Source organism: Electrophorus electricus, chromosome 7, assembly GCF_041902795.1.
Source record: "Electrophorus electricus isolate QZ-2024a chromosome 7, ASM4190279v1, whole genome shotgun sequence".
NCBI classification, from domain to species: domain Eukaryota; kingdom Metazoa; phylum Chordata; class Actinopteri; order Gymnotiformes; family Gymnotidae; genus Electrophorus; species Electrophorus electricus.
In genome coordinates this window covers 3,536,947-3,559,980 of record NC_137503.1, presented here as the reverse complement: position 1 = coordinate 3,559,980, position 23,034 = coordinate 3,536,947, and the positions used below count along the sequence as shown (strand labels likewise).

The 23,034-nt window shown below is 43.9% G+C and overlaps 1 protein-coding gene and 2 long non-coding RNA genes across 9 annotated transcripts in view; 1 reads left to right on the top strand and 2 right to left on the bottom strand.

Annotated features, from left to right (window-relative positions):
- The window catches only part of lpp (LIM domain containing preferred translocation partner in lipoma), a 123,768-nt gene extending 118,239 nt beyond the window's left edge, over nucleotides 1-5,529 (bottom strand). For 3 of the 6 annotated variants that reach the window (XM_035524541.2, XM_035524539.2, XM_035524546.2), the window contains exon 1: nucleotides 5,331-5,520. The gene's annotated coding sequence lies outside the window, so the exon portion shown is untranslated. Of the gene's footprint in view, nucleotides 1-5,189; nucleotides 5,209-5,330 lie in introns of those variants that run through there. The other 3 variants (XM_027007729.3, XM_081717180.1, XM_035524545.2) reach the window with 3 other exon arrangements.
- Nucleotides 21-11,686, top strand: LOC113575906 (uncharacterized). Its single transcript, XR_003410451.3, has 2 exons — nucleotides 21-3,395; nucleotides 10,743-11,686. It is a non-coding gene; the product is annotated as an uncharacterized LOC113575906 (long non-coding RNA).
- Nucleotides 11,687-16,332: 4,646 nt separating this feature from the next.
- On the bottom strand, nucleotides 16,333-19,728 carry LOC113575907 (uncharacterized). Of its 2 annotated transcripts, XR_014124465.1 has the most exons (4): nucleotides 18,752-19,728; nucleotides 18,470-18,537; nucleotides 17,291-17,420; nucleotides 16,333-17,030 (listed from the first exon to the last, which is right to left on the bottom strand). It is a non-coding gene; the product is annotated as an uncharacterized LOC113575907 (long non-coding RNA). The 2 variants fall into 2 exon arrangements; XR_014124464.1 differs by having other exon boundaries at nucleotides 16,336-17,030; nucleotides 18,470-19,593.
- Nucleotides 19,729-23,034: the final 3,306 nt, after the last annotated feature.

The following is a 23,034-nucleotide window of genomic DNA, read 5'->3' as shown; positions in this document are numbered from 1 at the left end:
TTTTTTGTGTGGAATGCCACTGCTCACACAGGCCAGCGCCACCGGCAAGCCAAATATGTGGGAAGATGTGGAAACTAGCGTTTGGAAAGATGCCAGAGTGAGAGCGAGCTAATGGGGCGGGCCGGGTATGGCTGCGAGGCTCGAGCCACCACAGCAAGCCCCGTCCCGGAGGCCTCCGGGAAGCGCGAGGAAGCCCGCGTGAAGCCATCTCCACCAGGTCTGGTCGGAGTGACGGAGGCACAGTACACGCTTGTGCACTGACGCGGCGGCCGAGGCTCAGTGAAGGCTCGTGCGCTAACGGTGTGGCGGAGGCACAGTACACACTCGCTCACCCCTGCTGCACAGAAGCTGGGCACGGCACGAGGGCAACGTGCACGGTGTAAAATTTGGATTCTTACACACCAACATTCCCACGCTCAGGTTTGAGTTTTTTTCTGATTCAGCAAAAAATCGTCATGTGATGGGTGTGTGTGTGTGTGTGTGTGTGTGTGTGTGTATGGATGTGTGTATGTGTGCATGTGCTTGTCTGACTGCCCAAATATGGATGTTTCTGTAGCCATCATCAATCAATCTGAGCGCTCAGAAGGCTATTAGCATAGTTTTTCATCAGGGCACCAGAGGGGGGAAAAACCTCCAGACACACCACTAATACATCTATCTGTGTGCATAGAAATGAACGAAAGTCCTGCTTATCTTTCACAGTCATTTAGCTGTGAGACGTAGATGCAGCACAGAGACCACCACTCCAAATTCAGCTCCAAAACGCTGAGGAGCTGTTTGTTCCTTCATACACCACAGCAGTCTTTACAAACATGGACCAGAGCTCGCCTTTAACGTGCGCTCTGCAGACCGTAGTTACAATGCGTTGAAAACTGGGTTATCCGTTTCATGTGGAGAAACCACCAGTGCATCGATTTATTTATTTATTTAAATCACAAAATGAACTCCGCTGATTGGCCCACATCAATAATGACGTGGTATGAAACAGACAACACAAACAGATAAACACAATTAACAATGCTTAGCGTTGACAATCTACACTTAATGTAATTAAAGTCAGTAAATACAGCTCGTTTTCTTCTCGACACCAAATGGAGAGCTGATCAAACTAAGGGCCAACGCGCCGGGGGAGTGGAAAAATCACAGTCCCTTTTCTTCAGTCATTAGGCAAAGAGTTTAAATAGCGTTTCACTTTCGAGCAGAGCTAAAATAAGTCTTTCAAGTCTGAAACCACAAAGGGGTTTTTTCAGAGGTAATAATAACCCATTTATAGGGAGGTTAAAGAGGGGCAGAGTGACTGAGTCCAGGTGATTAAGGACGCCTAATTAACCATGGCCCTGTTCCCCCTCTGAGGCAGGGCGAGACCCTCCCTTCTCCCAAACTACACCCTCAGTATAGCAGCAGGGACACTGTGTGATTTAACACATCCTCTGTGGTCCCCTGTGATCAGGGTAACGCAAAGGCAAACGTCCATTTCGTTCCGCAGACCCCACGTCCTTCAGGAACGCCAGCGTTTACGTGATCTCAACCTAAGGACCTTCCAGAGTGAAGGGCTCATATTCAACTTCACTCTTAAAAAGGGCTTTCTAGTCAATGTAAGAAAGGCTATACATACACGTAGCTAAGCAGCAAACAATATCAATACATGGACACATTTTTAGGCACGAAATCATTTCTGACTGACTGTGTGTTAGGCATGGCTTAGGGACAGGTTTCTCCATATACCACCCAGCGCCACACACCAGCAGAGAGAACCCCCAGTGTTTAGCGATATTCCATGGATATCTTAAGGCATTGTCAAGATTTTAACGATCGCAGATTACTGGGGGAAAAGTGCTTTCTGAAGAAAAAAAGTACATTTCATTTCAAATTGTATAGCTGATACAGAATAAAAATCTAGCAATTGAAAATATGGTGAATAGGTTTAACACAAATGATTCTAAAACAGTATATGGGATGTGGATGTAACAAAGAACCATTACTCATTGAAGCTGTTCTTTTGCCTGGCAATAACATAATAAAACCTTAAGGATAATAAAAACATATACTAAGCTAAGCTCTATACTGCATAATACAGTATAAACAAAGACCATGCAGTCAGGCAAACTACGATATGGCGCGTAATCAAACTTTCCTCTCTACGCCGATTCAGTTGAACGAGGTGGGAGAGATGAAGGAAAATGTTAAATGAATGTTGCGACTTTTCACAAAGGGAGACCAATTGCTAAAACTTTGAAGCATTTGTCTACGTGGTCACTGCTTCGACAGAAACATTGACAGCTATCCATATGTGGTTTAGTCACGCAGGGAATGCGTCAGGAACACACACACACACACACATCTAAAGTGGAATGAACACAATGTCTCAGTCCTTCATGTACACTCTCCAGTCAGGTGTCTTTCCAGGATTAGATGAGGATGCGCATCTAAATCTGAGAACTGACTAGCTCTGATTCAATTCAGCCCGATCCCTTTTTATCAGTGGAGTAAGTGCCAATCGACCCAGGCTGCCTCGAGCCGCTGTTATTCACGGACCGACATCTCCAGAGAGCAAGGACTAGGCGGTCAATAAAAATAAAATAAAACAATAAAAACACTGGCTTGAAAAGGTAACCACATCGGTAAGTATAAAGACACTAATGAGAGTCAATTTCTATTGGCACGTAACCGAAAGGTAAATTGGTGTAGGTTTCAAAGGAACTGGCCTAAAGCACCAGATATGTAAAGACATGAGGGTGTTATTCACAAACATGATCTATGAACAAGAATAGAAGAACTAGGCTAATTTAATCCAGGAAGGCCTCATTTATGAGTCGGACTGTCCTTCCCAGAAGATTTCATACATGTAGTCTCACAGCACGCGTGCGTTTTTAGACTAGGTTTCTTCTTTCGTCGGGTGCTTAAGTGCTTACTTAGGTAGCGTATTTATTTCAGTCACTCGACAGCCCAGTCCTTCTAGGATAGAGGGGGCTGGCGTCGGCCTTGCATGCCACGCCCCTGCCGCTTGGACGGAGGAGCAGAGTGGCAGCGAGGCCACACCCCCGGACCGCCCCTCCCCTTCCACTGCCGCGGCGGGAACCGAAGAGTGGGCAGCTGTAAATCACAGGGGTGTAGGTCTTCGGCGCTGCAGCCCTGTGGTGGCTGTTCTGCACCACGGACGTGCCGCTTTCGGAAAATCGCGACACCACCTTCCGACGCACCCAGCTCCCTAAATCCCCCACGCCATTAGGCAGCGCGTTCGCTCGTTTCCTCACCCTTCATTTTCCTCCCGTTTCCAGCCAGCGCAGCAGGTCTTGAGTGTACAGGCAACCTGCGAGGACCAAGGCACCTGCTGAACCCCACAGGATCCCACTTCACAAAACAACAACGGGAGAAGATAAGCACCTGAAGCCGAGGTAGGCCCATGCCATTAGAACCACGCAGCCCTGCTTATTCAAACCGGACCGCAGAGCCGTACGACTCGTCTCTGCATAGCTAAACGATGCTTTCGCTTTGGGTCGTACCCTCTGGGGTTCTCTTGTGCCGATGGATCCTTGCTAAAGTCCAACCAAACCAAGCGCAGGGTGACCAGAGTTGCTCAGAGGAGAGGATCAAAGATCTCTGCTACACCATAGGCCCGTGTTACACATTAAGTCTGTGTTACACATTATACAGCATTAGGTGCTTTACATTGGGCATCCCTTGCGTGATTCTGAGATGTACTTTTGTGAGCTGTGCATAGGTGTGCCTTTACAGTATTGAGAAGGAGAAACAGGAGGTGGCCTAAGCATTAAAGTGGAGTTTAAAGTGGAGCTATTCATAAAAAGAACAAAAGGACATATAGCCAACCACGAAAGACAACTTTTAACTCGAGCATTAGTTAGCCTGTCAAGCATGTGCCTTTTTAAACTCCAGGCTGAGAAGACAGCCAGGTTCAGCGCTGACTAAATTAAAACCTTCAGTGGGAAATGACAGAAATTGTTAGAAACAAATAGTTGCTTTCCTGATGAAAATGTCTTTTGGGGTCGCATGAAAAAGCATCATCATTTAACTTCCTGTATACATGATCAGGTATGAATATAGGGAGCGCATCACTTCCAGGAAGAACAGCTTCATCGTGACAGGGTCTTCCCTTGAAATATTAGGCCTGCTAGTCATGTCGATGATACCGAACGACGCATGTGAAAACCAGACGTGACCTACAGAGCTGTAAAGAAGCCCCAATCACGTTTTCAGTGGAAAATGACAGGGAGGTTGGGGTAATGTGGTACAGTCTCCCAGTGAGGGAAGGGACCACAAATTTGTACAAAGAAAGAAAAGATTCAGAAAGATTTACACTGAGCTACACTTTTTTTCCCCCCCAAAACGCTTAAATCAAGGCACACTTACACATAAATGGTAAATGTTAACAAAAACAACTAGTTGGCATTGATAAAGGCTTTGAAATTATGTGATCAAAATGTCAGTGGTTGGGTCTGACTCATATCATTTGAACTAACAAGCCTACACCTTCCTGTCCCAACACATCAATATACCACAAGAGTGGAGACTCTCACAAGTGACTAGAAATAAACGCTTCTTGATACAGCTTCATCTTTGCAGCTACGTGTGATTACACACGAACAAACTCCGGGTTGTTTTCCATAAGTGGAAGTGCACGGGGTGTTTCAAAGTTAGCTGTGTTTGATGATGTTTAGAAGTGTCGCTTCTGATCCGAGCAGACCCTCCCATGTCCTCGACACAGAAGCGGACATGAAGAAGCATCATGGATGGTCTGGTTCGGTGCAACATCGAGCAACAGTGACACGCAATGCAAACAGCACGGCTGGCGCACGGACGACATCAAACAGTCGGGACCTTTTTGACGATCACGTTTCTGAGCCCGCCGTTTTGCACAAATACAGCAAGACGACGTGCGGTTGCGACATTCAGCAACGAAAGCCGCACTGGTAGAAGTTTGCAGACCGTCACGGGACGCGCACACTTCCGCATTTCCACGGTCCACCGGGGGGGGGGGCGAAGAAAAGCACAGTAACACACGCACCCGCGACACGTCCAACAACCCGCACGCCGACCCGCAGCTGAGCCCACGCCAGCGGACCGCGACCCTTTCCACGCCGCGCGTAAACGCGCACCACGCGAAATAATCCCCCCGTTTCCGGATCTCGAACCCACGCCCTCCGTTACAGAGCGGTCCTACAAGCACGCACCCGTTCAACCTTCACGCAAACACCGACAAACGGCGACAAAGTCTCGCTCCAGCCGCGCGTTTCCGAGCGGAGGAGCAAGGCGACTTCGCCGGAGGGGCCCCGCCGACCAAAAACCCGGCCGTGCGCTCGCGCTTCTCTTACCTTGCTTTCTAAGAATCTCGGGAGTTTCTAATCCGACTTAAAGTGAAACTTCTTCTTTTTTTTCCCCAAATCTGGGAGAGTAACAGGCAGTGACGTCAGAGGTCGGCATTCCAACCGGCAGCGCGGTCGGTCCAGAGAGTTGCCCATGTAAGGCAGTCTAGCGCAGCCCTGGTGCGATAGTGGCTCCTCGTTATTGTGCAAACGGCGCAATGTTAATGGTGCGGTGCATCCATGTACAGAGCGCCGAGCATTGTACCCCGGCTATTGGAGGGGGAAAAAAAAGTTAAAAAAGTTATTTAGAAGAAGCTTAGTGTGAGTAAAGACGTACGAATCGCCCAACAAGCGTGACGATTGCTATAGAGTGCTTTTGAGGAGACGTGTAGCCCCGATCAATGAAAGAAAGGTTCAAAATAAACAACAGTTGATACCTACACAAAATATGTATTTGAGATCAGACGTTTGGAGAAAGAAGCATTGAAAGTAACACTCTATAAAGAAATTTCTCCCGGTGCTACACATATAGACAGAAGACATATACACATATAAGCATTTATAGACAGAAGATGACCACATATCCAGGCATATTGATTTAACTCAATAACACGCTAGGCTTTGTAGACACTGATTCGAAGAGTCTCATTCAGGCTGTCAGCTTCAGTGACCTCGTGATCTTTTTCAGGCAGGACACTTTGAGGACAAGGATAGCTCCGTACAGATAGCGCTCAGCCACGTGTCACTATTTGCATTATCTTTGCATGTTTTTTTTACAATGCAAAGATCATAACTGCATCGCAACTGCACTCCAGTCCCAGATTTCTCTCTCTCTCTCTCTCTCTCTCTCTCTCTCTATCTGTCTATATCTGACACTGTCTCTCTCTCTGCACAAAAAGAATTCGCCACAGTAGCATTCAGCAATGCTGGCGATTGTCTTCACAGGCACTGAAATGTGTTAACTACATTTTTCCCTCACAACAGGATGGTGGTACTGAAAACCTGAGCTACTGGGCTTTCTGTATCTGACTAAATATCCTCATTCAGCCCTTACGAAAAGGTACACTATCTCACAAAATGAGGCTTTTGGCATAAACTTTCCAAAAGACCCCTTAAAAAAACGCTTCACAAAAAAACGTTCTGTACCGATGCAGCAGCTTCCATAAAGGAACCATTTAACCTTCTTACCATTTTAAACATTTTCTTCATTTTCCATTTATGTCATTATTGATTATAACCTCCCATATGATACAACTACCCCATCTGGGAGGTCAAAGAGCAGTATGTTGTGCATGCATGCATGTGTGTCATGTCACCACGTCATTCTGAACAGGCACAACTCTGGCACACGGACAAGCAATGGCCTGCTATCAGGCCGATGTCTTTCAAATCAGTCCTGCTATCAGCTCAGTGCCTCTCAGAGCAGTGCCCAGGGAGCGACCGTGCCATTAGTGACAATACGTGCCCCTTAAACCACGGCTCTTACAGAAAAACTGGTTTCGGATTGTTGGATTGAGCATTACAAATCCTAGAAAAACATGTTCTTTATGAAGAAGCTAATGTCAATATATTTATAGTATTGTATATTACATTAGTAATGTAATACTATAAAATACATATACATACATAAAATACATATTGTATTTTATATTACATTAGTAATATAAAATATAGTATACAAAATGTAGTATTTGGTGATAAGTTGCTAATTGTTCTACAGGCCTACGTTCAGGATTTAGTATCCTTATAAGAGGGCACCATCCACACCGTCAGCTACAAAGATGACACCCCATCTTTGTCACGGCTCAAAGTCTCGCTTGTGTGTGTGTGGAGGTGCATGATGCCTCTGCCAATGTCGCCTCCATTCTGCTCCTGCACTAAGCACACAGAGAAGCAGGAGCATGTATGGAGGCCTAAGGTTCAGACACAGAGGGCAGTGCTCATGGAGCAAAGCATGCAGCTGAGCCTGGGAAATTGTATTATGATTTTTTACATTTGATTTTTATGCTTTTTTAGCACAATGTAACAAAAACCAGGTGACGTTATCAGCTGCATTTATAATACGCTCGGGCTTTCTGATTCTTCCAAGCACTTAAGATAAAAGTAACACGGATAGTCTTAAGGTTAAGGACGCATGAATACTGAAACTGTAGCAAAAGCACAAACTTCAATCATGAGACTATGTCCATTACAGTTAGCTGGCTGACAGCTCAGCTAATGACAGAAGAACACAGACTTAACTTTCTCTAGCCTCGCTGGAGAAATTACTGAAAATACAAACTCTGAATCATAATTCCCATTGATAAAGGGAATCATTTTTGAACAACAACAACAACAAAAAAATCTAAATAGGCAGGATATTTAAGGCAGATTATATCTTCCCTTTTCTAGATTTTCTTTTGGATTACAACAATTGCAGCAAAGTCAGTTTTGTGAAAACTCTTGGTATCTAACAGATAATCACATAACGGCTTCAGTTTTAGTGGCACACTGAAGCATCCCTTTTGGGTCAAATGCCATTACATGATATATCATCATCTACCAAAGTAACAATTACTCTGTCAACAACTCACTGGAGCGTGGAAAGTGTGATCAGAGGATGGCCTATTTCAGTAACCCTAACAATGAAATTACTACATATTTGCCAGGTAAAACAAACCCAGTGTGCACAAAGTGTGTTTGAATTATGTGATGATAATAAATTGGGGCTATCAAGATACAGCTTTGACTTGAAGCGCTGTGTTGCCTCAGTTCAGACGTTGTCAACAACTGATTAACTCACGCTCCAAGCGTTTTTTTGTCAACTGCTCTGCACGCCATGCTTGGAAAAAACCGCGACGGGAATGGCAGTGCAAGATGAAGACGAGAGATAAATGAGGCGGTTGTGCCTTGTTTTGCCAGGCCTGGCCCCGCGTCCCCCCGTGTGCACGTTCCAGGGCATGTTGGGAAGGTAATCTCATTTGTACTGTGTAACATCATATTTGCAACTTTGCTTACTGGCGGTTTTCTAATGGGACCTGCAAGTAGTGTCTCCTCACGCTCGTCAGAACCACCCCCCGCTCTCGCGCTCTGAGCTGTTCAGACAGACACCCTTAAACCCATCTGAAGACAATTACACCAGTCTCAGCATTAATCCCCTTGCTCAGCCATCAATCAAGCGGCAATTAAGGCCCGCCTCCGCCGCTACATGAGCTGCGGGTGCGGCAAACAGGCTGTAGGAAGGGACAAGGGATGAGTAAGCAGGAAGCGCAGTGGCTTCGCAGACACACGTTAGTCACCTCGGCACACTATATGCAAAGAGCACTTTTCACAAGTGTGAACACAGCGTGGGCTGCAGAGGCTGCTTCTAAGATCACACACAGAGGCGGAGAAAAGAGAGAGAGAGATAGAGAGGGAGAGAGAAAAAAAAACACAAAACTGAATGAAGTCATCAAACAAAGCCTGTTGTGTTAAACTCTTAGATCCTTGTGATCATTTTTTTTTTTTCCCATTTTATCGTCTTCCTGCATAAGACTAACGTCTCCTGTGTCGGATATCCTGTTGTAAGTGCGCTTGGTTGGGGGCAACTCTTGCTGCTCCCTGTACCACTTCCTCTGAAGCACAACACAGGCCTCGCACAGCTGTGACAACAGCCCACGCCGCGCTTTATGCATGTCCTCAAAGAGGGCCAAGAAAATTCCATAGTGGATCCAACGGATCCATAAGGAGAATTCCTGATTCATAGATCCATGCCAGCGCATGGCCTTCCAGCTAACGAGATATAACAACACGACATATAACAGTATAAAGCAATGCACTAGAGGGTGATTTTTTTCACATCCTAATTAAATCTCATCCTAAACTGCACAACTACACAATCTAATTTAGACCAAGTGCAACCTTAATCTGTTCATAAAACTGGATCTAAGTCAGCTATAGGGATTATGAGAGGCAGCTCTGGTATTGTCCGTGTGCTGAATGCAAGAGTTCTGGTCTCTTATCATTTCCTCCATCTGTCACTGTGGTAACTGCAGCACTAAAAAAACCCCAAGCTTGCTGAATGAAAGCAAGAGGACAAACTCTATATTGTGAACCTGCGAACATGTCATTGAAGCACTAGACCTAATGTCAGGTCAAACGTTTAGCTCTCTATCTGACCCAAACGGCAACCACTCCGAGCACTATATAAACCCTGTTATGAATCCCGATAGAGACGGCGATTCGTGGCACCGCACGCCTCCAAACACTGGAATGAAAAAGAAGTGAGAGAAAAGGTGGAAGAGACAGAAACCAAGCACAAAACATACATCCTCCAGCAACTAATCAGACAACTCCACATCTAGATCTAGACCCAAGATTATGCTAATGAATTCTAATTTGAATGTTTAAGCATGTAAATATTCATCAGGATAGCAGACAATCCGAGCCTGTGGCCATGGCTTTTGAGTCGGAGTACACAGGAGAGGTAAACACATGATGTGGTTTGCAAACGTGGAGATATCTGATCGGCTCTTTTCTGCTGGAGGAGGAGCAGGTCACTGTAGAGCTCTTTGTAAAATCCATTTTGGGCTTGAAAGTTCTGGAATTCTGTTGCCAGGGTTTGCTGATTTGCCTGATCCCTTTACGTGTCGAGCACGTTATGTGGATTCTAAATGTGTTATAGTCCCTGGGCAACAGAAAGATCTTGTGAAATCTTGTGACTTGGTTAAAGTTTGTTGTGAAGTGAGCATGCATTGGATGACTGCATTTTGAGGTAACCTTTCAGAGTTAAACATTTAAAGTTATCCACCTAGCGCTGATGACTCACAGGAAGGATAAACAGAAAAACAGATCAGCAGGTAATTCTTTAGACAGAGGTTAGACTTCACTGGAGGAAGATTAAAAAGCACCGTGTGCAGGGGGTGGGGGAAAGACGTGAAATGAGGATGGTGAAGATTCTCTTTTCGTAGATTCTTTTGTTCCCTCCAGACAATGATGTAGCCACAGCGGATAAATAGTTTGTGCATATCTGAAACCACGCATTCTGAGAATACAATTGCGCTGGAGCCATAAAACTCTGGAAATTGTTGTCTACCTTCTTTAAGAAAAGCACAGCCCCTCCAGGGAGCAAAATTATCACAGTGCAGCAGTGAAAGACTGCCAGTGTCTCCCCACATCAAACAATTTTCTGCTTATGTTTGCATTGGAAAAGAGTTAGCAGCCAGACAACACGAACCTGTGCGCCTACGTGCGTGCGCATGTCTGTGTAGCAAGTGCATTATGGCATCTATAAGCTTCCGTTTTGCAATGTGAGGAAGTTGCTGGAATAAACAGCAGGATTTCACTGTCTCTCAGAGCTGCGTGCGTACAAGAGTGGAACACAATCAGTCAGAGATGGCTGGGGTGTCAGAGAAATTCTCAGAGCTGATAAGAAGTTTGAATGGTTTTTCCCCCCTTTTTCAGCAGAGCCATAGCTCAAGACAGTGATGCAAAAATGATGCAGCTGACATGCCGTGAGATCTGATGGAAGGAATGTGCTCGGTGGGGACATCTGCACCCAAACAGGGGCGAGAGGGGGCGGAAGGTACACGTATAATGTGACGGAGCTGACCAGACAGCCCGGACAACAGAGCAGCGCGAGCAGAGTCTGTCCATCTCGGCTTTCGGTGTCAGCCTGTCTCTACCTTCATCGTGTCAGCTCCGCGGGGCTGACATTACCCAGCAAACCTGCACTGATTCACTCCTGGATCCTGGCAGGGGACCTGACAGGTATGGTATGATCCGCGTAGACTGGGTGAAGTCATCATCAAGTCTTGTAGGACAGTGGTGCCAGGGACAGCAGATATCCACATTGTGAGGGCTCCTCACTGTCAGTTTAACAGGAGTGCGGTACTGATGTTTTTCCAAAGACGGGATCACTATACATCTATGCATACTGCTATAAAACTATGCATTCTGTATTTGTAGTGATATGCTGTATACATTCACAAAAGCATCCATACACATTAGACAATGCAGTGAAAAAAGAATAAATAAATAAATAAATAAACAAATAAATAAATAAATAAATAAATAAATAAATGGGGCAATGCTGTGAATATGGAATATGGACTTGGCTACTTAAATGTTGTTTAGGCATACGCATGTTGACTGAGAAGTACATTTTCAATAGAGATTTAACCATGAAGTGAAGAAAATGCATTAATGAGTGAAACAAAACATGGATTTTGTTTCCTAGTGAAGGATGATGGCAGTAAAAATGTCCAAAGTACTGAATAAAATGCACAACAGAAACAGAAGAAAAGCTTAAAAAAGTAGGAAAGTACGTCATTCATACTTGTTCCCAGTTCCTCGTGTATAATATATTATTCTCTATATCTTTTTAATAATTAAAATATATAATTATTTATCAGGTTTGTTGACTGCATAGACCACAACAGTCCTAAATCCTATTATAGTCATGCCATTGTTGGATCAGTAGAGGAAGGGAATCTAACTTCACTTTAGTCATATTTATGTAGTAAAACCATTTGTGGACAAGGCACATAACACTCCAGGCTAACCAGACACCAGGGTAAATCCTTTAGCTAATGTGAACATGTGAACCTTACATTGAATAAACACCTTTAAGTAGAATGTATCTTTCAAGCAATTCACAATACAATGAAATTCTTCAGTTTCAACATACAGTATCTTAGGCACTGTAAATAAAATATTCAAAGGCAGCATCCATTCTTTGAAACTATAAATGCCATCCAATGCAAAGAGGTGAGATTAGGTCTCTTTGACCTTTACCGAAGCGGATACCAGTCCCCGTGAATATTAGGGAGTGTTGCACCGACAAAAAACATGGCACCAGTAAAGAGTGGAGCTAGATTACACAGCCTCAAAGTGACACGAAGCCACCGCTGCTGTTATGAAAAGCCATTATCATAGACTGACACGGTGATTACAGGATCACTGGGTAAAGGTCACTGTTAGCACAATAATGCCCCATCTCTCCAGGAACCTCTGTGGGTGCCTTCAACACTGATCTTCCCAAAACTCTGATGCCTGAGACACGCACACTGCACACACCCAGGGCCTGAGATGGAAGCGCATGGGCCAAAGGCCGGTATCACCCACTCCTGCTGGGCTATGTGCAAAGGAGTTCCATTGTGCGGTGAATGTTTATGATAACAGCGATCTCTGTCTCGCAATGTACAACACACACGCACAGATATACTTGAGCACCAAAAAAAACAAAAACCCTGTAGGAATAAATATGGAGGGGAATGATGAAGGCTGGGCGTTATAAATGTAATGTTCAGCATTTTTAATGTTAGATGACAAATTCATGAACCACAAAGTATGTTTGTCATTAAAATATCTTAAAAAGTGATTTAGACCTACAACAGTTTACTAGATGTGAAACATGTAGGTCAGAACTAATTCCAGCATGAATTGGGGTCACTACCAGAAGTGTTTGGAGCAAATAAACCTATAATTGCAGGGTATAATTAAATCCTGGTATTACAGGGTGAACAAGAATCTGAGGTTAACTGTAGCATACACTATTTACCATTGCATATCATAATATCATAATAATGTGATGAGTTAGCAAGCAGTTACCGAAAGGAAATCTAATTTCAGCTGCAGCCTGAGTGGTGAGAACTTTTGCCTGTGTCAAGAGCCACACGTCCACAGCGGGGAACGGAGGCTGGCCTTTCCAGGCTGAAGAGCTGTTAGAAAAATCTGCAGCAACATCCTACTTTTGCAACATGATAAAACTTACAAGATAGCACTATTTCCTGTGTTTCACAAAATCAAGAGGAAAAAAAGAGTGTGTGTCTAAAACACGTGTGACGGCACATTACTGTATCTGCTCTGTATGCATGTTAAACACAGACTCGTAGCAAAGCTGTTGGCACTATTGCTTTACTTTTTTAACGTTTGTTTTTGTTTTAACTGGGCAACTGAGAGAGGAAGCAAAAATTTGTGTTCGACCCTCAAATGGTGTTTTTTAAAATTCTTTTTTCAAAGTAAATGCCAAAATCATTCTATCAAAAGTATTCTTTTTTTTTTTTTGCTAAGCTTATTCTGTGCCCAGTCACAGAGAGAAATAATTACCCCGCTACTATCTAACCGAGCTCTCAGGCTTTCCTGGCCTAAGGCAAAGTCTATTAAAAGTGTTCTGCAACACAGAATCCACTGATGATGATGAATGTGAAGGGTTATGAGTGAAATGCGGCGATTTGCATGTGAAGAGCCTAATGACAGCCGTGTGAGCCGGCTGCCAGCCTGCTACACACCTCGCCCTGTTAACACCGAATTAACATGGAGGGTCAGCGGAGACTAAAGGCAGTCTTAAAGCGAGCCTGGGCCTTATAGATTAAAGCCGAGGCGTAATGCGAGGAGAGGATTCGTTCGGGGCGCTTGGGGATCGGCCTGCTGACAGATCTGGGCCAAATGTCTCAGTGTTAATGAAAGAAATCATGACTCTGCAAAATGTGTATAGCGGCTTCTGGAAGATACCGCATGCAGTGGCAGGAAGAAAGGGTGAACTCCGGCACGCCTGCCTGGTGCCGTGCTGGAGAGGAGATTGGGACAGCACATCATTGTCTTTTTCCCACATCTGGATTATGTCTGGTCTCAGGACCAAATTGTTAATGTTGTACTTCTAAAGACTAAAGGTCTATCGGCCTAATTGATATAATGGCTTAGTTTCGTAAATTGAGTTCGATTTATTGTTCTAATCTGAAATTAGACTCATGGGGAAACATTTTTCTGCCCTCAGTGTTGACTCAGACTTAGTCACTCTGACGGTATTGCCCTCATGTCAGTCTTCGCTTGAGCATTTAAGGTTTGATTTTTTTTAGAGGTCTGATTATTTAAGGTTGAACGAGTGTGGCAACATGGTCCATTTTGGCTATCATGATTGGCCCATATGCAGTCTTGAACCAGCAGATTGCTGATTAAATAACTCTCTGAGTGATATCCTGAATGATGTAATATCTAGTGGAATTATCTTGGGTAGATTAAAGCACTGGGGCAGCACAATGCTTGTTGTATAGAAGCTCTGTTTATAAAACCATGTGTCATAGCAGTATATGAAGTGCTCTAATCTGGTAGTGGACCCACGGACCATGAGCCAACACACGTTTTAGAGTTCTTGTGACTCAATCTGATTTCAGACAGAGTGTCATTCAAACATATGTGAGCACATAGCAATCAATGACACTAGAATGCAGTTGAACTATTAGCGCAGAGTGTCAATGATACCCTGTGGGCCGGTGTCCTAACACAGAGCATGCTCAGTCAGCCAATACCATGTGGGCCAATGTACTAACACAGAGCATACTCAGTCTGTCAATACCATGTGGGCTGATGTCTAAACACTGAGCATGCTCAGTCCATCAGTACCATGTGGGCTGATGTCCCAACATAGAGCATGCTCAGTCCATCAGTACCATGTGGGCTGATGTCCCAACACAGAGCATGCCCAGTCCATCAGTACCATGTGGGCTGATGTCCCAACACAGAGCATGCTCAGTCCATCAGTACCATGTGGGCTGATGTCTAAACACAGAGCATGCTCAGTCCATCAGTACCATGTGGGCTGATGTCCCAACACAGAGCATGCCCAGTCCACCAATGCCCTGTGGGTCACTGTCCTAACACAGAGCATGCTCAGTCAGCTTGCCTCAGTTCAGCTCTCTACCACATCCATCCTCCTTCTCGTGATCACTGACAGGTGCACCCAACCAGGAACAGCTTCCATTCTAAAGGGTTAATCTGGGGTTGGGCAACAGGCACAGAGCCTTAGGAAATGAGGTGCAGAGGGAGCTAAGAGGCATCACACTTTGTCCTGTTTTCTTGTTGAACCCCAGGTCTTCTTCCCAAAAGTCATAACTGCTAGTGGAGCTCCATGACCGTTAAAACACCTGCCATCCACAGGCAGTTTTCCAATTCAGCATACAAAGCCATAGGTACAGTCTTCCCATAGCAGAACTCTTCCAGCAAGGTGTGGTACTGGTGTCATGAGTCCTCATAGCCCCCTGGTTTCCAGCTCTGCTGCTCCAAGAACACCCTTCTCCATGGGGGCAATTACATTTATAGCATGTAACTGACATTTTGAGCAATTGGGGGTTAAGAGCCTTGCTCAGAGGTCCAACAGTGGCAACTTAGCAGTGGTGGGTCTTGAACTACCAACCTTCTGAACTACCAAGTCAAGTACCTTAACCACTGAGCCGTCATTCTCTCTTCTGCATTGTTGTTAAGCTGGCCAAACAAGCATTGATGAAAAGAACACAGATTAAGGAGAACAGAAAGTAAATCATGAAGAGGTATGAACTATCCAGGAATCCAGAAATGCACTAAGAAAAAAAAAGCTATATGTTTACATTGTTAGAAACATTGGACTTGGGAGAAAACTTCACAGAAATATGAGAAGAATGTTTCTTGAATCACCTCCTGCTGTCAGTAACAAGTGATAGATTCTTCCTTAGGCCTATAGATACTTGGTCACAAAAAATGGTAATTTGTGGATATAAAAATGACTACCCCTGTTACACATCAGATCACAATGAACATAACAAAGAGCACTTCCCTTACTATCACTGCCAACCTACCTATGAGCACGATGTAATTCATTTAATCAGAAATACATAACTGCACTATACAATTCGCATGACAACCTGTGCCGAGTGTGACTTAAAGCACCGGGCCAGATCAAATGCATTTTAATATGATAACAATGTCCAGTAGGACATTTTTAAACAAACTTCTAAACATAAACTTCTAACTAGAGCCAAAAACCAGGGAAAGTGGCTGCAGCTGTTTAGCTCAATTTCCCTGTTAATTTTAGGGTGAATGTTTTCTCTTCTAAACTCATATCTTCATGAATATATAAACTTACATAAGTGATATTTGCCAATATACTAATAGATTCTCTCACAAATATCTACAGACAACTTACCTTTTTTTTTTTTTTTTTTTTTTTAACAATACAAACATTGTATTTCTCATTGATTCACATTCATGTTTGTGTAAACATACTAACTTAAGTATTATTGGAGCACTGTGTTATTGGTACCTTTAATACCACACATAAAACCAGAAAAAGCAGGGCAAGGAAGGCAGAACCAAATGTATTAAGCAAACAAGAAAAAAAAATCAACACACCTCCCTAATATTAGGGCTCAGTGAAACAAAATACAACACTTTATATTAAATGAAACAAGCATACTTCTCACTTCATAATCTCTTTGTGATTTAATTATGAATTTACATGCTTTAACACATAGTCAAATATAGTTGTAACTAGGCACATTCATTTTAAGTAAAACAACTCAAACATAATCAGGACATTGTTTACAGATACAATCCAAACCTAAATTCCACCATTTAGCACAGTTTACAGAAAGAGAACATTTGTATTGTGTTCAAAACCAACTCGAGAAAAACTTCGTGAATCAAGTGAGAGTCAACAATGAGACCATCAGGGCAGCACAAACAAGACGATCCTCACACTGTGACGTGGGCTTGATGGCCGAGCCTGAGATCGTTTCTTTTATTTTGCTCTCGTGTGTTCATATCTGCAAGTGCGCCACTGTCTCCGGGAGTCTAAGAAAGAGTTGCTGTGTGGGAAGAGCTGCCCTCTGCCCGCTTGGCCTTCAGAATGCTGTACAGGGCTGTGCAGGGTATTGATCTCTGGTAATCGTGGGTCGTCCTTCTCAAGAAGGTTTGGAAGGGAGTGACATATGCTCTGCTCTGTGATACAGTTAAAAAAAGAAAGAGAAAGAGGAGGTTACGCTGTACAGAGCTTAAGGGCATGTGGAAAGGTGCTCCACCTGCTTCCTGAGTAGCTCCTCAGAGAGAGAAGGCCCCTTCTGAAGTTATTGCTAATTTCTCGGAATTTAGGTTCAGTATGCAGGTGGGAAAATCAGCAATGCATGGCCAGCAAAGATCATATCACAGCATGGTTGCACAGAGGCTAAAAGACATGTAAATAGAGAGGAAGACGAGCTTACCTGCAGCCATAGCACTCTATTTCATTACAGAATAGAGAAAGCCTTTCTGTGTCAATCGTGGGTCAAATGGAGCTTTGTCAGTGTCACTGAATCAACATGATGTCCATCAAACTTGACAGTCCTGATTCAACTTTTGCAAAAATTTACTATCAACTTGAGTTCTCAAGACGCCTGGTCAAGGTTATTAGTAAAGTAGATATCAGAAATGCAATGAGGTCTGAAACAGGCTGCTAAGAACTTTGCAAACTGCTAGTAGGTTTCTCTAGCAGTGGCCTTGATATCCAAATCAAATATGACTGGAATATGTTGCAAAAAAATGATCTGTCCAAGGATTTGCAGGCAGACCACTCAAACAGCATAGATTTGGAACATATACATTCATAGTCATTTTTGAAACTTATGCAGCAAAATATACAGCTGTTGATCCCACCCCCAAAATCCCATGTAACTTGATATTTTATTTAATATCAAGGCCAGAAAGTACTTGTTTATCTTCTTTTTGGTTCTGTGGAATTGGTTAGAGTTGGAGGCAAGCCAAATCAAATCCGTTGCGAGAGGGAATTGCTTTGGTCGAATTGGTTTGCTTCCAGGCCAGAATCTCCTGCTTCCATGTTACCGTGGATTACACTCCACTCGGTGCCTCTAAGGGTGAAGGAAGAAGCCGGCACAGAAGCACACCCCAGCATAGGCCTAACGGATATATGACCACTCAGAAATACACCCCAGCATGGGCCTAGCAGATATAAGACCCCTCAGAAATACACCCCAGCATAGGCCTAACGGATATAAGACCCCTCAGAAATACACCCCAGCATAGGCCTAATGGATATAAGACCCCCCTCAGAAATACACCCCAGCATAGGCCTAGCGGTTATAAGACCCCTCAGAAATACACCCCAGCATAGGCCTAACGGATATATGACCACTCAGAAATACACCCTAGCACTGGCCTAGCAGATATAAGACTCCTCAGAAATACACCCCAGCATAGGCCTAACGGATATAAGACCCCTCAGAAATACACCCCAGCATAGGCCTAACGAATATATGACCCCTCAGTAATACATCCCAGCATGGGCCTAGCCAATATATTTGCATTTGCTTTTAGGCCAGTGGCAGCTGTTAAAAGGTGTTTGGCCAGAGCACACTTCTTACTGTTAACTCGTGTTTAGCCCTTACCTCTGGAATGAAGCCACCTTAAAAGCTGAGACAAATCAGAGCCATTTGACCAATCATCGGCAGAGCAGCTAAATGAGAGACAGAGAGATACAAAGACAGAGAGCGACAAAGTTTGATGGACAATGTGAGAAAGTGAAAGCCAGAGAAAGTGGTTGTGGTAGCTAGCTGGAATGTCTTGTGTTGCTAGGCACCAAGTACATGCAGAAGTCACTCAGCAAAAGAATCCTGCAAGGTGACATAAACAATGCAAAGTAATTAAAGCAGACTGGTCTGCTTACTTACACTGCAAACAGGAGATGGCATTCCAGTGGAGAGCTCCTACTCACAGCGGAGAACCACCCACTTGGGAAGAGCTAGGCTTTACTACGCAGACAACATATAAGAGGCCTGCTCATTACCCTCAAGCATTAACTGATTACAGTTAAAGAGGATGTGTTCATGAGGAAACCCAAAGGAAAAAATAAGCTCAATTTGAATAGATATTGGAGATATGTACAGGTTTTGATGTGGTGCATTTGAACATATCTCATTGGGTTTTTTTAGCTTTAACCCTTTTTTTCCTTTGTTAGTAATTCAGAATGGTTTTGTCTTTTTAGCAGATCTATTGTCGACAGAATGATCTGTTAAAATACCAGCTACCAAGCCGAGGAGAATAAACCACAGCATGAACATGTAACAAAACACAGTTTGACGATGAAAGAATATGACGTCTTTAAGCACAGAGTGAAAAGCACTCCTATAGTGGAGGATGTCAGATCCTTAACAAGTTGTAGTGTCCTGACCCTCTAAAAGGTCACATCAGAAACATTTCTTGGTCAAACCCAACTGCTTTATGTGTTTGAGGCAACTATGCTCTGGTTGTAAGTGATTCTTTCAGCCAAGACTGTACATCAAACCTACAAATGAAATCCCAGCTGTGTCTCTAGGGGAATGATTGATAAGAATGGAACAAAAGCACAGGGGATGAGGAGATCAATTTAGATGCATGATACAGTGAGTGCAGTTGCAGTGTGAAGGACCCTAAAGAGGAAAGCGATCTGAAAAGTTGGTAACCTAAGGCTCCAAAGCCATATAACAACCTCAGATTGCCTCAGAGATGATCAAGTTGCTATAAGTCATAAAAACAGCAACTGGTATTGTATGCTGTGCAAGTTGTGCAAGCCCTGTAGTGAAAGAGGTCACATGCCATGTTTCAATAGCCACTGCCCAGTCTTCAACACCTTCTTGACAACATACAAACAGGTATACAGTGTCAGTTAAAGGTTTGGACACAGCTAACTGAATGTATGTTTAGAATGAGACAACATTGTATATTAAAGGCTTAGGTTTAAATGTGCGTCTAAATATAAGTATAAAAGTTGGTTAAATAGTTATTAAATATTAGTGGTACAAGTAGATACCCGAATGTCTGAAATTATTATAACCAAAGTCGTTGTCATTGTAATCGAATTACAATGAATTGTAATAGAATTGTAATATCTGAAAGAGTGTTGACTGCTGCAAACACACTATAGGTGGGTTACCTTGTGTAGCTGGCTTAGAACATGCCAAACGTGTGCAAGACTGTCACATGGCTATTTCGTAGAAGGTAAAGATAGTTTTAATATGATCAACACTCTTGTGATTTTTTTGTTCTTTCAATATATCTTCACTTTGATATCTTTTTTTTTAAAGGAAATGCTTGAATGTAAAACAAAGAAAGAAAGAAGTGAATCCAGCTGTTGAAGGGCTTCTGTCCCAACTGTCCTCTTCTCTGACAACCTTGTGTACTAGACTGCAGTTTTTTACTAACTCTATATATATTTAATTGTGTTTAAAAATATTTTAATTACTGCTCTATTGAACAATGTTTTACTTTACTGTTTCATATTAATTGTTAATATGTTTTTGAGGACTACAAGCCAAATATAAACTTTGCATTCAGTCTGTGAAGGTCAAGTTGGTTAAATAGCTAACAGCAATTAAACTGTTTTTTTGTTGTTGTTGTTGTTGTTGCTGTTGATGGGAACATGACTACATCTCTGTTGAGTTGGGCCACTTTTTGTTTGCTGAGCAATAATGACTCTCACCATCTGCTTTAGAAAGCTGAGGCTTTGCTTCGGAGAGATAACGTAGTCTGATAGTCTGGAAGAAATAAAGTGTCCAGAATGTGGTTTGTGCTACACGATTATGACGTCGCTGCAAAAAAAAAAGGGCGGTGGCGAAATAAGGCACAGCGATTGGACCAGGCAGCGGTAAGAGGGCGGGGCTATGACAAAAGATCCATTTGTTTACACGCTTCCCTGCAAGCTGCATGCTGGTTACTCCCCGTGCTCTGCGAAAGCGAACATCAAAGGGAGGGCATGTAAAGTCTCAGGTAGTGCGAGATCACAACAACGGGCTAAAATCAAGCAGCACGGGTTAGAAGGCCGTGCGTGTTTCCAACAGTGTACGAGAGAAGGAGACTGCGAGGGATGTACATCAGTGAGAGGTTTACTTTTATACAGCGCGAACACTGGGTCAAATTACAAAAATGCTTCCTGCTTCGGGAAATTACACCTGGCGCTGTCTTGTAAATTTGAGATGAAAACCAAAAATACGACACTCGGCTTCTCTCTATCCACCAGATGGCACAGTTCTGATCAACTTTGAGTTCTTGGGGAAAAACAGAAAAATTCCAAAATGCTCTACTCCTACTGACTGTATTTCTGGATCATTTCAAGACCCCCCCCCCCCCCACGCACCCACACATTCACACTCTCTCTGACACACACACTCACCCCTCCCCCTACACACAAGCCCACTCTCACATGCGCACACACACACACACACACACACACACACTCCCCCCTCCCCCCACACACAAGCACACTCTCACATGCACACACACACTCCCTCACCCCCCCACACACAAACACACTCACACACGTGCACACACCCTCACCCTCCCACACACAAGCACACTCACACAGACACACACACACACACACACTCCCTCACCCCCTCCACACACAAGCACACTCACACAGACACACACACACACTCCCTCACCCCCACAGACACACTCACACTCCCTAACCCCCCCACAGACACAAGCACACACACACACTCACACACACACACACACACACACACACACTCCCTCACCCCTCCCCCTACACACAAGCACACTCTCACATGCACACACACACACACACTCACACACACACACTCACACTCCCTCACCCCCCTCCACACACAAGCACACTCTCACATGCACACACACACATACACTCACACTCCCTCACCCCCCACAGACACAAGCACACACTCACACACACTCACACACACACACTCACACTCCCTCACCCCCCACAGCCACAAGCACACACTCACACACACTCACACACACACACACACACTCACACTCCCTCACCCCCCACAGACACAAGCACACACTCACACACACACACACACACACTCACACTCCCTCACCCCCCACAGACACAAGCACACACTCACACACACTCACACACACACACACACACACACACTCACACTCCCTCACCCCCCACAGACACAAGCACACACTCACACACACTCACACACACACACACACACACACACACACACACTCACACTCCCTCACCCCCCACAGACACAAGCACACTCACACACACTCACACACTCACACACACACACACACACACACACACACACTTCCTATTCTCTCTCACTCTCTCATTCTTCTTCATCAGCCAGCACTGAACACTTACATTTTTCCATACTGCCCTGATTCCAAAACCCCAAATCTGTGTTGCATTTGAATATCACTATCTGCTCACTCTCTTTCACTATTTTGCCCTTTTTTCTTACATAGCTGGCAGTCAGTAAGCAGCAAAAAACAACAAACAAGGCACTGCTATTAAAAAAACAATTTATACAAATATTTAGAGATCTTAGAAGTTTAGAATGCTGCTGAAAACTCCTGGCAGATGTCTGGTTTTTAGATAGACAGGTCGGAAAACCCATATATGATGACATCAGACTGAGGTAAGCTGAGAATCTGCTCTCCTCTACTGACATGGATGTCTGGTAGTGCAGGTTCATAAAACTTGACGGTCAGGCGCTACAACAAACTGGAACATACAAAAGATTCCTTATGATTTAAAGAAACAGCTGCAGCAATAAATACACACTCTCTTCAGTCGCTTTCTAAAAACAATGCCAGCATTCTACGATAAGGATGTTACCAATAGCGACTAAGTCCCTAAGTCTATTAGACAATTTATAGCACACCCCACCCACCCATAACACTTGCCCACCTGTGCAGTTCTGGGTGGACTTCTGAAAGGGTAGATGTACTCTAGGTTATTCAACTACTCAGTGGATGTGTCTTACTGATAGCTTTGCAGCTGGATGAAATATGTCTATGAGTATTATAATGGGCATTATTGCAGAGACGTAGATACTACTCTATCTAAAACACTGGAAGCCAAAAACGCTGTAATAATAACAAAAAGACATGGTTGGGAGATGGTGTCCCACATCTGCAGTGTGCCACTAAAGCTGTCAGGCGTATGACTGAGTACAGTGAGCATGTTGCA